Source organism: Physeter macrocephalus, chromosome 21 (assembly GCF_002837175.3).
Source record: "Physeter macrocephalus isolate SW-GA chromosome 21, ASM283717v5, whole genome shotgun sequence".
Lineage (NCBI taxonomy): Eukaryota > Metazoa > Chordata > Mammalia > Artiodactyla > Physeteridae > Physeter > Physeter macrocephalus.
The window spans coordinates 104,175,524-104,188,275 of record NC_041234.1 but is presented as its reverse complement, the minus strand read 5'-3'; the positions used below and the strand labels follow the sequence as shown (position 1 = coordinate 104,188,275).

Here is a 12,752-nt window from a genome sequence, read left to right as displayed (position 1 = left end):
AGTAGCTATGTGAGGATCTGTAAATGACCTCTCATACCCAAATGGAAGGAGAACTCAGATGTCAGGCTTTGTACATATGACCAACAGAACCTTCTATGGGGGGAGGGCGTGTAGGGAGGGGCTAGTACCACTTGAGGATGAGGAAACTCAAAGAACCTACCATGCATTTTCATGCCCAACTCTGTCTGCATACCTGTCTGTGTTTCTAAAGCTCTGTGGATAATTTGGAACACATTGTGTTCTCCAGGCTTTCCAATTGTACCACTTTTAATTTTGTGAATCTAGTTTGCGGGGTCGGGGAGCAGATGAGAATAGTTAGTACTTGTCAAGCTCCCAGCAGCCAGCAAATGACTTTAGTAAGGGGCTAACCAGGTACCTAGAAGACAAACTGAGTGCAGCAAAAAATGAGGCTCCAGACAGGTTGTAGTATGTGGTTGATTTCACTTTTGTTGGTTTTTGCAAAAAAACAAAACACTGTGATTTTCTTGCTTTGCTTACAATTTACCAACTCCCCCTAAAATAATAGCCCAAGAGCTTAACTTGAGGGTGCATGGCCTGATGGTAGGTCCCCCTCCAGATGAATTTGATTGAACGTTGGTCTCTCTGTGGCATCTAAGACTCCATTCTGAAGTTATCCAGATCTTCATATTCTGCTGCTTGTATGTGTTAGAAGAAAAGAAACTTCATCAATAATGTGTTTCTTCAGTGAAACATAGCTCGTCAGGGAAACAGGATCTACATCGCACCCATCAATATCGTACTTTCTTTTTTTAAAAAAATTTATTTATTTTATTTATTCATTTATTTATTTATTTATTTATGGCTGAGTTGGGTCTTCGTTGCTGCGTGCAGGCTTTTCTCTAGTTGCGGCGAGCGGGGGCTGCTCTTCGTTGTGGTGCGCGGGCTTCTCATTGCGGTGGCTTCTCTTGTTGCAGAGCACGGGCTCTAGGCGCGCGGGCTTCTGTAGTTGTGGCACGTGGGCTCAGTAGTTGTGGTTTGCGGGCTCTAGAGCTCAGGCTCAGTAGTTGTGGCACACGGGCTTAGCTGCTCCGCGGCATGTGGGATCTTCCCGGACCAGGGATCGAACCCGTGTCCCGTGCATTGGCAGGCAGATTCTTAACCACTGTGCCACCAGGGAAGCCCCAATATCGTACTTTCTGAAGCAGCTTTTGCCATCGTTAGAACTCCCGCTTTATCAGGCCAAACGAGTCCTGAGAACAAAGGCCAGGGTGGTGAGCAAGATGCGTGACGACGCCAGGCTGGCTTCAGGCAAGGTTGTTCTTACACTATGTGGCTGAGGACGTCAGTCGAGGCACGTGGAGCCTGCTTGGAGAGGACGCTGGAAGGCTGGGGACAGGCTTGGCTTCCATGTGCATCGGCGGCCTGAACTCTCCCCTGGTCTCCAGACTCGTAGAGCCAACTTCTCAGCCCCAATTGCCACTGGAAGCTTAATTGGTATCTCAAACTTCACCTGCCCGAAAACCAACTCCTGACTTTCCCCCCAAACTTGTTGCTCTGACAATCTTTCCCACCTCAGTAAATGGCACCTCTACTCCCCCAAGTCCTCAGAGTATCTTTCATGTGTCTTTTTCTCTCCCAGGCCACGTCTAATCCATTAGCAAATTCTGCCTACTCTGCCTTCAGAATATATCTGGAATCTGACCTCCCTCACCACCATCTCCTCTGCCATCTTCTTCCAAGACACCGTTTCTTTTTATTTATTTATTTATTTATACTGAAGTATAATTGATTTACAATGTTGTGTTAGTTTCAGGTGTACAGCAAAGTGATTCAGTTATACATACATACGTATATATCTGTTCTTTGTCAGATTCTTTTCCATTATAGGTTATTACAAGATATTGAATATAGTTCCCTGTGCTATACAGTAGATCCTTGCTATTTATCTACTTTATATGTAGTAGTGTGTATCTGTCAATCCCAAACTCCTAATTTATCCCTCCCTGACCCCCTTTCCCCTTTGGTAACCATAAGTTTGTTTTCTGTGTCTATGAATCTATTTCTGTTTTGTAAATAAGTTCATTTGTATCACTTTTTTAGATTACACATATACGTGATATCATATGATATTTGTCTTTCTGTGACTGACTTACTTCACTCAGTATGACAATCTCTAGGTCCATCCATGTTTCTGCAAATGGCATTATTTCATTCTTTTTAATCGCTGAGTAATATTAATACACACACACACACACACATATCACATCTTCTTTAGCCATTCCTCTGTCAATGGACATTTAGGTTGCTTCTATGTCTTGGCTATTGTAAATAGTGCTGCTATGAACACTGGGGTACATGTATCTTTTCGTTTTTGCTTTTTTGTTTGTTTGTTTGTTTTTGCGGTACACGGGCCTCTCACTGTCGTGGCCTCTCCCGTTGCGGAGCACAGGCTCCGGACGCGCAGGCCCAGCGGCTATGGCTCACGGGCCCAGCCGCTCCGCGGCACGTGGGATCCTCCCGGACCGGGGCACGGACCCGTGTCCCCCGCATCGGCAGGCGGACTCCCAACCACTGCGCCGCCAGGGAAGGCCATCTTTTCGAATTAGAGTTTTCGTCTTTTCCAGATATACGCCCAGGCGTGGGATTGCTGGATCATATGGTGAGATCAACTCTCTTTTTAGTTTTTTAAGGAACATCCATACTGTTTTCCATAGCAAGCCACCATCATTTCTTACATGGGTCACTGTCAAAGGCTGGTTCCCTTGCTTCCACCATTGCTCCCTTACAGCCTGTTCTCCACAGCAGCAGTCAAGCTGAAATCAAGATCCTTTGAAAATGTTAATTCAGGTTTTGTCACTCCTTTGTTCAAAATCCTGTAGTGGCACTTCATCTCACAAAGAATACAAGACTGAGGCCTCCCCATGGCCTGCAAAGGCCTGCAGTAGCCTGGCCCCTGTTTTCTCACTGACTTCATATTTTATTGCTCTGTCCTGTGCCCATCCTTCTCTAATCACACCTGTCTCCTTGCTTCACTTTAAACATACCAGGCCTGCTGCTACCTCAGGGCCTTTGCACTTGTTCTTGTCTCTGCCTGGAAAGCTCTTCCTCTAGATATTTGCAGGGCTTGGTGTTTAAATTCAATCAGGTCTTTCCTCAGATGTCACAGGAATAAGATTGCCAAGAAGGCTGATTCTTAAATAGAGGTCACTAGACTTGGCCAGCAGGCCGTCACTGATGATCTCTTAGGAGAGCAGCTCAGTCAAATGGTGGAAGAAGAGATGGGTTATTTTCTAACCATCTGCATCCCTTACTAGACTGTGTGCTGTGGAGTTCAGTGCTGTTGTCTCATTCATCATCGTGTCTCCAGTGTCCGGCGTAGTGCCTGAAACCCAGTAGGTTTTCAGTCAGTGTTTGTGGAATGAAGGCAGGAGTCTTATTTTTAAACAATCGATTACATTAAAACACATTAAATGAATGTTGTGATGGCTGCGTCAGTTTTCTTCAGGGAACATGGTTGTAAAATAAGTCCTGTGCATTCATTGCAGACCCGTTCCCTGAGTACAGATAGATACGTGATGTGGTGTTAAACACGTGACTTAGAGGTTTTCGGGCCACACGGGGATGGGCAGGTAGAGGCTGAGATCATCTTAGGTCTCTTAAGGAGGTAAGACAATCTCTGCTTGTGTACTAACTAGCTCACTTTCCTTTTAAAACCCCTCTTTTAGAGACACTGGAAGAGTTATTTAAACTCAAAAGCTATCCTTGGGGTTAAGCAAAATCTTAATGTTTTTAGCAGTGTTCATATAGTTTACACTCAGCTGGTGGTTAAAAAAATACATTTAATGTAGATTCCTCCAATGATTTTAATTGGGTTCAGCCTTTGCCTTCTTTATCTCCCCTCCTTTATTTAACAGTGGTGCTGCAGTTCAAAGCACAAGCATAGCATGGCCTTTCTGTTTATACACTGCTGCTCCTTTCAGGCTCTGCCCTCTGAGCTCCTTCCCTAAACACCAGTTAGAGAACCTTGGCCTTCCCTGAAACCCTTTATTCCTAGAGCCTGTTGACACCAACAGTGAATGCCATCCTCCTTTGCTGTCTGAGGAGTATGTGAAGGTCACTTCTGTAGCGTGGGCTTACAGGAACTTCTAAGCCGATGGCTGGGAAGTCTTGGCAAGACACTGCTCCCATTTTTATCATTGCCCTGAAGGCAGGTCAGCTGCCAATGTCCAAGTTACAGACTTCAAACCCTCTAGTTTCTGAAAGTGATTGTGATTTGTAACCTATTCCTAGGGTCAGCCCCTAGGGGCTGCCCTGGTGTCTGCCATGCTTATCAAGTGAGACATTCAGCTATATGGGAAGAAAGACAGTATCACAAGTATGGCCCAGAATAGGTAGTCACTCTACCATCCTTTGAGGTCATTTCATAGTCCTGGACAAGAGGATTTTTCTCTGACTCCCTGTGCTATAAATCAAAGGCATACTAAACACTTAATATGCCATCCAGACTCCTTCAGAAAACATTTGCTGAGGGCCAATCGGCCTGTATATAAAGGAGGTGGGGGAAATGCCAAGATGAAACACAGTCCACTTATCCTCAAAAAATCCCACAGCCCACAAAAGTTGGACATAAAGATAAAGTGTAGAGAAATCTTACGATTCAATGCGATATAATCAGATTTGAACAAAATGGAGCCAGGAGGAAGAGATTGATGTTGTCCAGGGCTGTGGAGAAGAATACACCAAGGAAAAGGCAACCACTGTAGGTTTTTAAAGAGAAGCAGGAGTTTGCTGGGGGGATGAGATGGAGCAGGGCAGTCCAGGCAGAGGAAGCAGCTTTGTAAAGGCCCAGAAGCAAACACAAGCATAGAGGATCTGGAAAGGACAGTGGTGTGGCCTTTAGAAGATGCGTGAGGCTGGGTTTCCTCATGGAGGGTCTTGGAAGCCAGGCTGAGATGCAGACCTGGATTGGTAGGCAATAGGGAGCCATCTGAGGCGATCCAGCAAGGGAGGGGCGAAATAGCCATTTTGTCCAAAGATAGTAATAGCTCAAGAGTCCGGAGGGTAGAATGGGGTGGGTCGATGCTGCAGTCCCATCACTTGTCCTGATCTGTGTTATGCTGACAATGGGGTGAGAGCTCCTTGTTCCAAGGCAAAAGCCTTCAGTAGGAGGCTGTTTGTAATCATGCCTAAAATTACTTCATTATTGGAACCCGTGTTTGATCTGTGATTAGGAGTTGGATTAAGAAATCAGGTAATCAGCCGTTGAAATTGTAACCATAAATTGTTCTATAAACAACCAGCTACCCGCCCCCCGCCCAAGGGACAAACCTGGAAACAGATGCTTCTGTTGTTTATCTCCCCATGGGTTTGAGCCAGTGCTTTTGAGCCGTGCACAAGCCAGAGAGCCATGCCTTTATCCCTCACACGGGCAGCACTCCTGCTGTGCCTTGTCCGACTAAGACACCCAGGGAGTGTGGAACTGTTCAAAATACGCAACTTATTAAAATTCGCCTGGTGAAGGGGAAGAGGTTTACTTTTAACGGAAACTACTTTTAACGCAGACACTGCCTAGAGTTCAAGATGAAGAAGAGTTAAAGAGAAAAATCCCTCAGAGACTGTTGCTGTTTGAGTGATTTGTTGGAAGTAGTTTTCATCCTGAAGGGTTTTATTCTAGGCCAAAGGCATTCAAATACTACAGCCCATCGAGATATGTATTCCCGTAAAACAACCTTAGGGCTTATTGACCTTTTCTTGTCTGGGACCTCACTGCGCGTAACCTTCCAGACGTGTAATAAATAGTCATAACTTACAAGTTAGATCTAAATTTTGTTTTGGAAAGAGTGGCAGCGACCAGACAATCATGGCAAATGAGGCAACTGACTGTGCAAGAGAAGGGCCTCCTCTGTTCCCATCATGCCCGGCGACAGCCAGACAGGAGCAGCTAGAAGTGTTTATTGTTTGATCGTTTTTCTGACATCGAGGTAGCAAGCTTCACTTTCGTCCTTTGTCACCATTTCTGACTTAAAACGCTTAGAAATCGCAATGTGGAAGGGTCTTTCAGGATCTTTCCAAACCCTTCCATTTTACAAAATGAGGAGGAAGGCTCATGGAGGTTAGGTGATTTACCCTTTGTCCTCGGCTAGTCTTCAGCAGAAGTAGAGCTAGAATCCGGTCTATAACCCAGGTGTTTCACTTTATTAGATGAGAGCAGGCCTTCATCTGCTCCTTGGGGACGGTTCCAGTAGCCCAGTAATAACTCTGGCTCTTTCACAAAAATTCATGTTGACACGTTTGCATCCTTGACACTTGACATAATAATACCACCAACTATCGCTAACACTTGCATGTAGCACTTTACAGTGTGCGCGCTGCTGTTCACCATGGCATCTTGACTGCAACTGCCAGTGTTGTCGATGGCTTTACCGGTGGCGTTTTAAATGATCGTGTGTTGTACGTGGGATCTCTTTTCTCAAGTGGAGTGTGAATGCTTTTTTTTTTTTTTTTTTTTTTTTAAAAAAAAAGGGACTGAAGAAGGTTTTACTTTATGTTCCTGTCATTTATTTATTTACTTATTTATTTACTTATTTATTTTTGGCTGCATTGGGTCTTTGTTGCTGCGCGTGGGCTTTCTCTAGTTGCGGCGAGCGGGGGCTACTCTTCGCTGCGGTGGGCGGGCTTCTCATTGCGGTGGCTTCTCTCGTTGTGGAGCACGGCCTCTAGGTTCCACAGGCTTCAGTAGTTGTGACACGCGGGCTCAGTAGATGTGGCTCGCGGGCTCTAGAGCGCAGGCTCAGTAGCTGTGGCGCACGGGCTTAGTTGCTCCGCGGCGCGTGGGATCTTCCCGGACCAGGGCTCGAACCCGTGTCCCCTGCATTGGCAGGCGGATTCTTAACCACTGCGCCACCAGGGAAGCCCCTGTTCCTGTCATTTCTAAAAGGATTTGTGAATAAAAACATCAAAACGTTCTGTGTGTGAGTAACACTACCACAGAATTGGAATGGACTTAAGATCCAGTGGGCAGTTCTGGGAGACACATCAGTGGAAGAGTCTAGGTCAGGAATAAATACTGATAATGGATTTCCAGATACTCCTCTTGAGTTCTAAAAACATGGTGAAAAGGAACTGTGGTTACTGAAAAAAAAAAATGGAAGAAAGAAAGAAGGTGAAGGCAAGAGGCTGAGAAAGGGAGAAGGGAAGAGGTGAGGAGAAACCTCTGTATGAGATTGGAACTTACAAAAATTATGTCTCTTTTTTTCCAAACTCATACATTCACTGAGGTAAACTGCTGCTATTTGAACATAAAGCATCTGAATCTCTCAGAGCTTTCTACTTAGAAGTTACTACCTTGGGAAGCTGAAGACTCTTTTAATGTCCTAGGGAAGTTGCTGATGTGGGTTTTATATCAGAGGTCGGCAAGTTACAGCCTCCAAGCCAGTCCAGTTCATTTTAGGGTTTTTTTTGTTTTTGTTTTGTTTTGTTTTTGCATGGCCTGTGAGCTAAGTATGGTTTTTATTTCAAATGGTTTTTTTAAAAATTAAGAAAAATATTTTGTGACACTTCACAATGATATGAAATTCACATTTCAACGTCTGTAAAGAAAGTTTTGTTGGAATGTAGCCACATATTTGTTTACGTGTTGCCTGTGTCTGCTTTTTCATTGCAGCACCAAAGTTTGCAAATCCAAAAATATTTACTATCTGGTCCTTTACAGAAAACATTTGTCAACTCCTGCTTTAAGCAGAAGTAGCTTCCTGATCTGAAAGAGTTAAATAAGTTTCTCTGAGCCCCAGCTCTTAACCAGAGGGGAGTTTAGACCCTGGGACACTCTGGTTCAATAGAACTTAATTCAGTGACTTACACTATTAACCACCATACTTTTAGAATCAAATTAGAAAAATGGAATCTTGTGCTGACCGTCTAACTATAATTTGTATTCTGTAGAGGTACATGAGATGTTTAAATTTTCTGAAACGTAATATTAAGTTTCCTAATAATCCCAAATGAGATTAAGAGGAAATTTTATCATTTGCCCTTTGTAATGACCTGCTTCATATAACCACCAGCAAGCAATCTGGGGTCTGCAGGCCATTTGAGGACGCATTTGGTATTGATTAACTGTAGCTTAAGCCTGAATGGTTAAGTCAGCACTTTGACTTTAAAAAGAGGCGTAGATTCTAATACCTCTAATAGCAACAGTTTTTAGGTTGTTGGGACAGGCAGTTGTTTGTTTGTATTGATTTCTGGCTAATTACTCGTCTGTTTGTTGTGGCATCTCCCATCAAAATGCCATACAAAGCTGGGCTTTCCAAGGGTGCTTTTGAATAGTGGGATTCAAGCAGGAATTTAAATACTCACCTAAAGCTTCTTCCTGCATCTCATCACTAAGGATGAGGGAGGGTTGATCCTGGCTTGGGACAGAGGCTCAGGAAATAAATGAAGGAGCTGAGGATCGGCCCTGGAAGGTCAGGAAAGCACATTTCACACCTTGGGACGTTCAACCTATGAATCATTTCTCAGGCAGTTTAAAGACATATTTTGCATTGATTAGCTGTCATTTAAGCCCATACAGTTAAGGCAGTTTTCTGCTTTCTGCCTCTTTCCCAAGCACCTGTGTTAGCTGCAGCTTAGAGCTAAGAGAAAAGGATGGGTTCTGTGCCTAGTTGAGATTATTCTCCTAGCTGAGAGGGTCAACGGCCTTTCAGCTTCACATTTCCATCACTGCCTCTTTGAACTAGATTATTCTGAGTACTGTACTTTGTAATTTTCCCATTAGTTTCTTATGTTTCTAATCAATAGTTTCATACAATTATGACCTTACATTTCCAATTACACTTTATTTTGGAGATCTTGCCATTTTTCATGGGTTTCTCGAGCTCTCTTGTTTTTTGGCTCTTGTGAAGTCTAGGAGAAAGGTTCCCCCCACCCCCAGCCGCATCCCCTGGCTTTTATACTCTGCTAAAGTCATCAGAAGCAGCTTGAATTTGTATTTCAGAAGACTTCTCTGTAATCAAAACAAAGCTATCCACTGATGGGTCTGGTTACTCGACTGAAGATTTGTATGAAGATTCTCGGAAATGTTGAATTATCGGTGCCCTCTGTCTGGGCAGGTTACAACCAATTTCGTTGTGGTTTCTTGTATGATCACCGGTTTACATTTCAAATGTTTCACCTGAACACTCTAGATACTGTTGTTTAGTTGATAACCTTGAACGATTTCCAGTCGACCCTTCCTTATCCCAAAGGGGTGTCACTTACGATGAAATTCATTCAGAGAAGTATTGACCCCTCAGCCATCACACGCCATTGATTCTCCCCCTCCCCCAACAGAGGGTGCCCTTCATGGGCCCAGCATGCTCATCTTGCCTCTAGGTACGATTGTTCATTCAGCAAGGGCCTTCATTAAGCCAAGCAGCACTATGAGGTAATGAGGCTTGCTTTAACAAACATAGCAGAACTTATCCATCCAAATGAGCCCTGGCTCCCTGGCTCTCCTTTTCATCATCCTGCTTCTTCCGTGGAGAAAATAATAAGTTGGAGGGTTCATCCAAACCCCTCCTCCCCTCCCCTACTGCTGAGATCCCCAAGGGACCTGTCCTCAGTTTCTATTCCAGATGACCCACAAGGAGAGCTGACACGTAGATAGAGGGCATCCAGGCAGCTGGGCAAAGAAGTCCAAGACTGGCAGAGAATGGAAAAGCCTGAATATAGTGGGCACAGGAGAGGAATTCTATTAGTGTGTAAAGGTTGCACAAAACCAGACTATTATGAACTAATTATTCTTTTATTGCTCCTATAGATGTACCATGACCGAGCTGCAAGGGGCAAGGAAGAGGGCTCATTTGAGTGTCCTAGAATTTAATATTACAACTCAGTAATTTCTTTGAGAGTCGAGAGCACATAATATTTTTGGATCACTCGAGCTTTGCCTGTAGCAGGTGGTAAGTGGGTTGTTGTTGAAACAATAGTAGAGGACAGCTGTCAACTTGTACAGTAAGGCCTCGACTGCTCTAACGAGTATAAAATCGGAATCATCACCACGTATTAATTATAAAATAATTGAATTGTTGTCATCTGACATTTCCTGTTTATCACCATCATTAGTCTGTGAAGTCAGGTAGCGAGATTGCCTTGTTTTACCCCATGTTTCATCTGTGTGAACCGAGGCATATACCAATCAACTGAGGGACTCGTGTGATGGCTTAGAACAAGGACCGCGATTTTCCATCTGTCCACGTGGTGCTCTTCTCAACAATCTGGGTGAAATCAGGAGCTAGCATCCCTCACGGTCACTATTTACAAAAGTCTAATTAATACCTCTCCCTCCCTAATGAGATACTTTTCTTGACTCCAGAGCCATGCAAGTGACGTCAGAATGCCAGAGTGAATTACTGGGCTTGTGTCAACCCAGGCAGGGATGAAAAATCACCCCAGTGAACTTAATCCAGGAGCAATCAAAGGGCCAAAGTTTTCATTAGTGAGAGCTGTGATTTACATTCTCATTCAGCATCCTGAAACTCTGCATTAGTCTTCAAACTCCTGCACTTCCCTGGTGTTGTCTGACACTGGTTAGGATAGTTAATGTGCCTTTAAATAACGTTATGTTTAATGGACCTTTGAAGGCACTGACATATGAATCTATTTCCTTACGCATCAGCAGAACTATTTCCATTAGAGAAGTCAGTGAAAGATCACATGTTGGGAGGAGCTAAAAAAAAGGGGGGCATTTCAGCTTGGTACCTGGGTCTTTCATCTTTACACACTAAGAAAACTCTCAAAAACTTATCCAGGACTGCTGATATTAGGATTTATTTCTAATCAAAAGGAGAATGAAGCCAAAGCACAACCGTGAATAAAAGAATGGAACAGATGTGTTTTGAACAAACATAGCAGGATTAATAGATGGAAAAGGGTGCCGATTTCTTCAGTATAATCAAGCTTTCCATGTAGCTGCATTGGTTACTACGTTCGACAGCTGTAGCATGTTCTCTTGACTCTGCGCACTGAAGGAGACATCTTTGTCCTTTGAGCATGCATTAGGTTTTTGGAATCAGTCAAATGTCATCAGAAGGTAATTGTGATGTACTAAACTGGATAATCAAGCTGGGTTTTATGGTTAGGGCCAAAAGTGAGGTGTGACCACACAGTCATGAATGATATTTCTCATATATTTCATAAATGTCTTTGAAGACAGTTCCCAGAGAAGAGCTCTAGAAACGTTGTGAATGCCGGCAGCATCCTTGGAATCTGTATACAGCCTCTTCAGGTGACAACTTTCAGAGGACCAGCATTCACTGGGTATAATATAGGCCCTGGTAGTCTTGCTAAAGATCTGTTTCAAGACTTTGTCACGCCGCCTACCTTGACTCCTTACTTGCCAGGTAACTCTGAGCCTGGTTTTCCTTCCGGCAATCTGGATGGAGCTAGCATCTTTCATGAGTGTAAATTTACAAAAGTCTAATTAATACCTCTTACTTCCTAATGAGTTACTCTTGACTTCATTGACTAGCAGGGCCAAATATGTGATGTCAGAATTCCCTAAGTGAATTACTGAGCTTGTGAAAACCTGGGCTGGAATGAAAAATCACCCCAGTATATTTAATCCAGGAACAATTAAAAGGCCAGAGAATTAATTAATGTGGGTTTTAATTTGTTAAGGTCTTGAAAGAGGGAGCCTTTTTGTTTGGCCTGGCGCCTTTTTGTGTCTTCTTTGATTAAACGGGAGTATGCCTTGGGGAAAGGTATCTATTTCCTTACTCTCTTCCTCGGTAAGCTATGAGCAAGAAAGAAAAAAGTGGTCTCCGAGCCTGCAAAGAGCATCAGATCACTAGATTTGCAATTCAGGTGATGACCCAGTGCCCTGCCTTGAGGAACTGGTAGGAGGCATAGAAGGAGAATTGACAATAGAAGGAGGAGATAATGATAAAAGAGTTTGACAGGAGAGCAGTGCCCCAGGGGTCCCGAACAAAGAATTAGAAAGAAGTCCAAGGGAAACTGGGAGAAGAAAGCCATGGAAAGCCCCAAGTCCACCGACATAAGACGACTCAATGGGATCTATCCTTTCTGCAGTCCAATGAGCTTGTGGTTTGGGGAACCATTGGTCTAGGGCCCATGTTCAAATGCATGCCTCTAGGTTTTCCACCCTCTCGCCCAGTAGCCGCTTAGATCACCAGGAAGGCTGCACCTACACCACGTTAGCTTAGCTGCCTGCAGGTTGCTGCCACTGGCTTACCTTCTAACATGATATCCTCAGCTGCTAAACATGGATGAATTTTATAGTCTGGGAATTATACTGCACTCAACTTCACTCTTTAAAAATATTTTCATTGGAGTATAGTTGATATAAAATGTTGTGTTAGTTTCTGCTGTACAGCAGAGTGAATCAGTTATACGTATACATGTATCCATTCTTTTTTAGATTCTTTTCCCATATGCGTCATTACAGAGTACTGAGTAGAGTTCCCTGTGCTATACAGGAGGTCCCTATTAGTTATCTATTTTATATATAGTAGCTCAACTTGACTTTTCTTTTAACATCTTTATTGGAGTATAATTGCTTTACAATGGTGTGTTAGTTTCTGCTCTACAACAAAGTGAATCAGTTATACATATACATATGTTCCCATATCTCTTCCCTCGTGCATCTCCCTCCCTCCCACCCTCCCTATCCCACCCCTCTAGGTGGTCACAAAGCACCGAGCTGATCTCCCTGGGCTATGCGGCTGCTTCCCACTAGCTATCCACCCTACGTTTCGTAGTGTATATATGTCCATGCCACTCTCTCACTTCGTCCC

The 12,752-nt window shown here is 43.8% G+C and overlaps 1 protein-coding gene across 1 annotated transcript in view; it reads left to right on the top strand.

Moving 5' to 3' along the window:
- HS6ST2 (heparan sulfate 6-O-sulfotransferase 2) overlaps positions 1–12,752 on the top strand; it is a 297,714-nt gene that overhangs the window by 223,506 nt on the left and 61,456 nt on the right. The window lies entirely within an intron of this gene.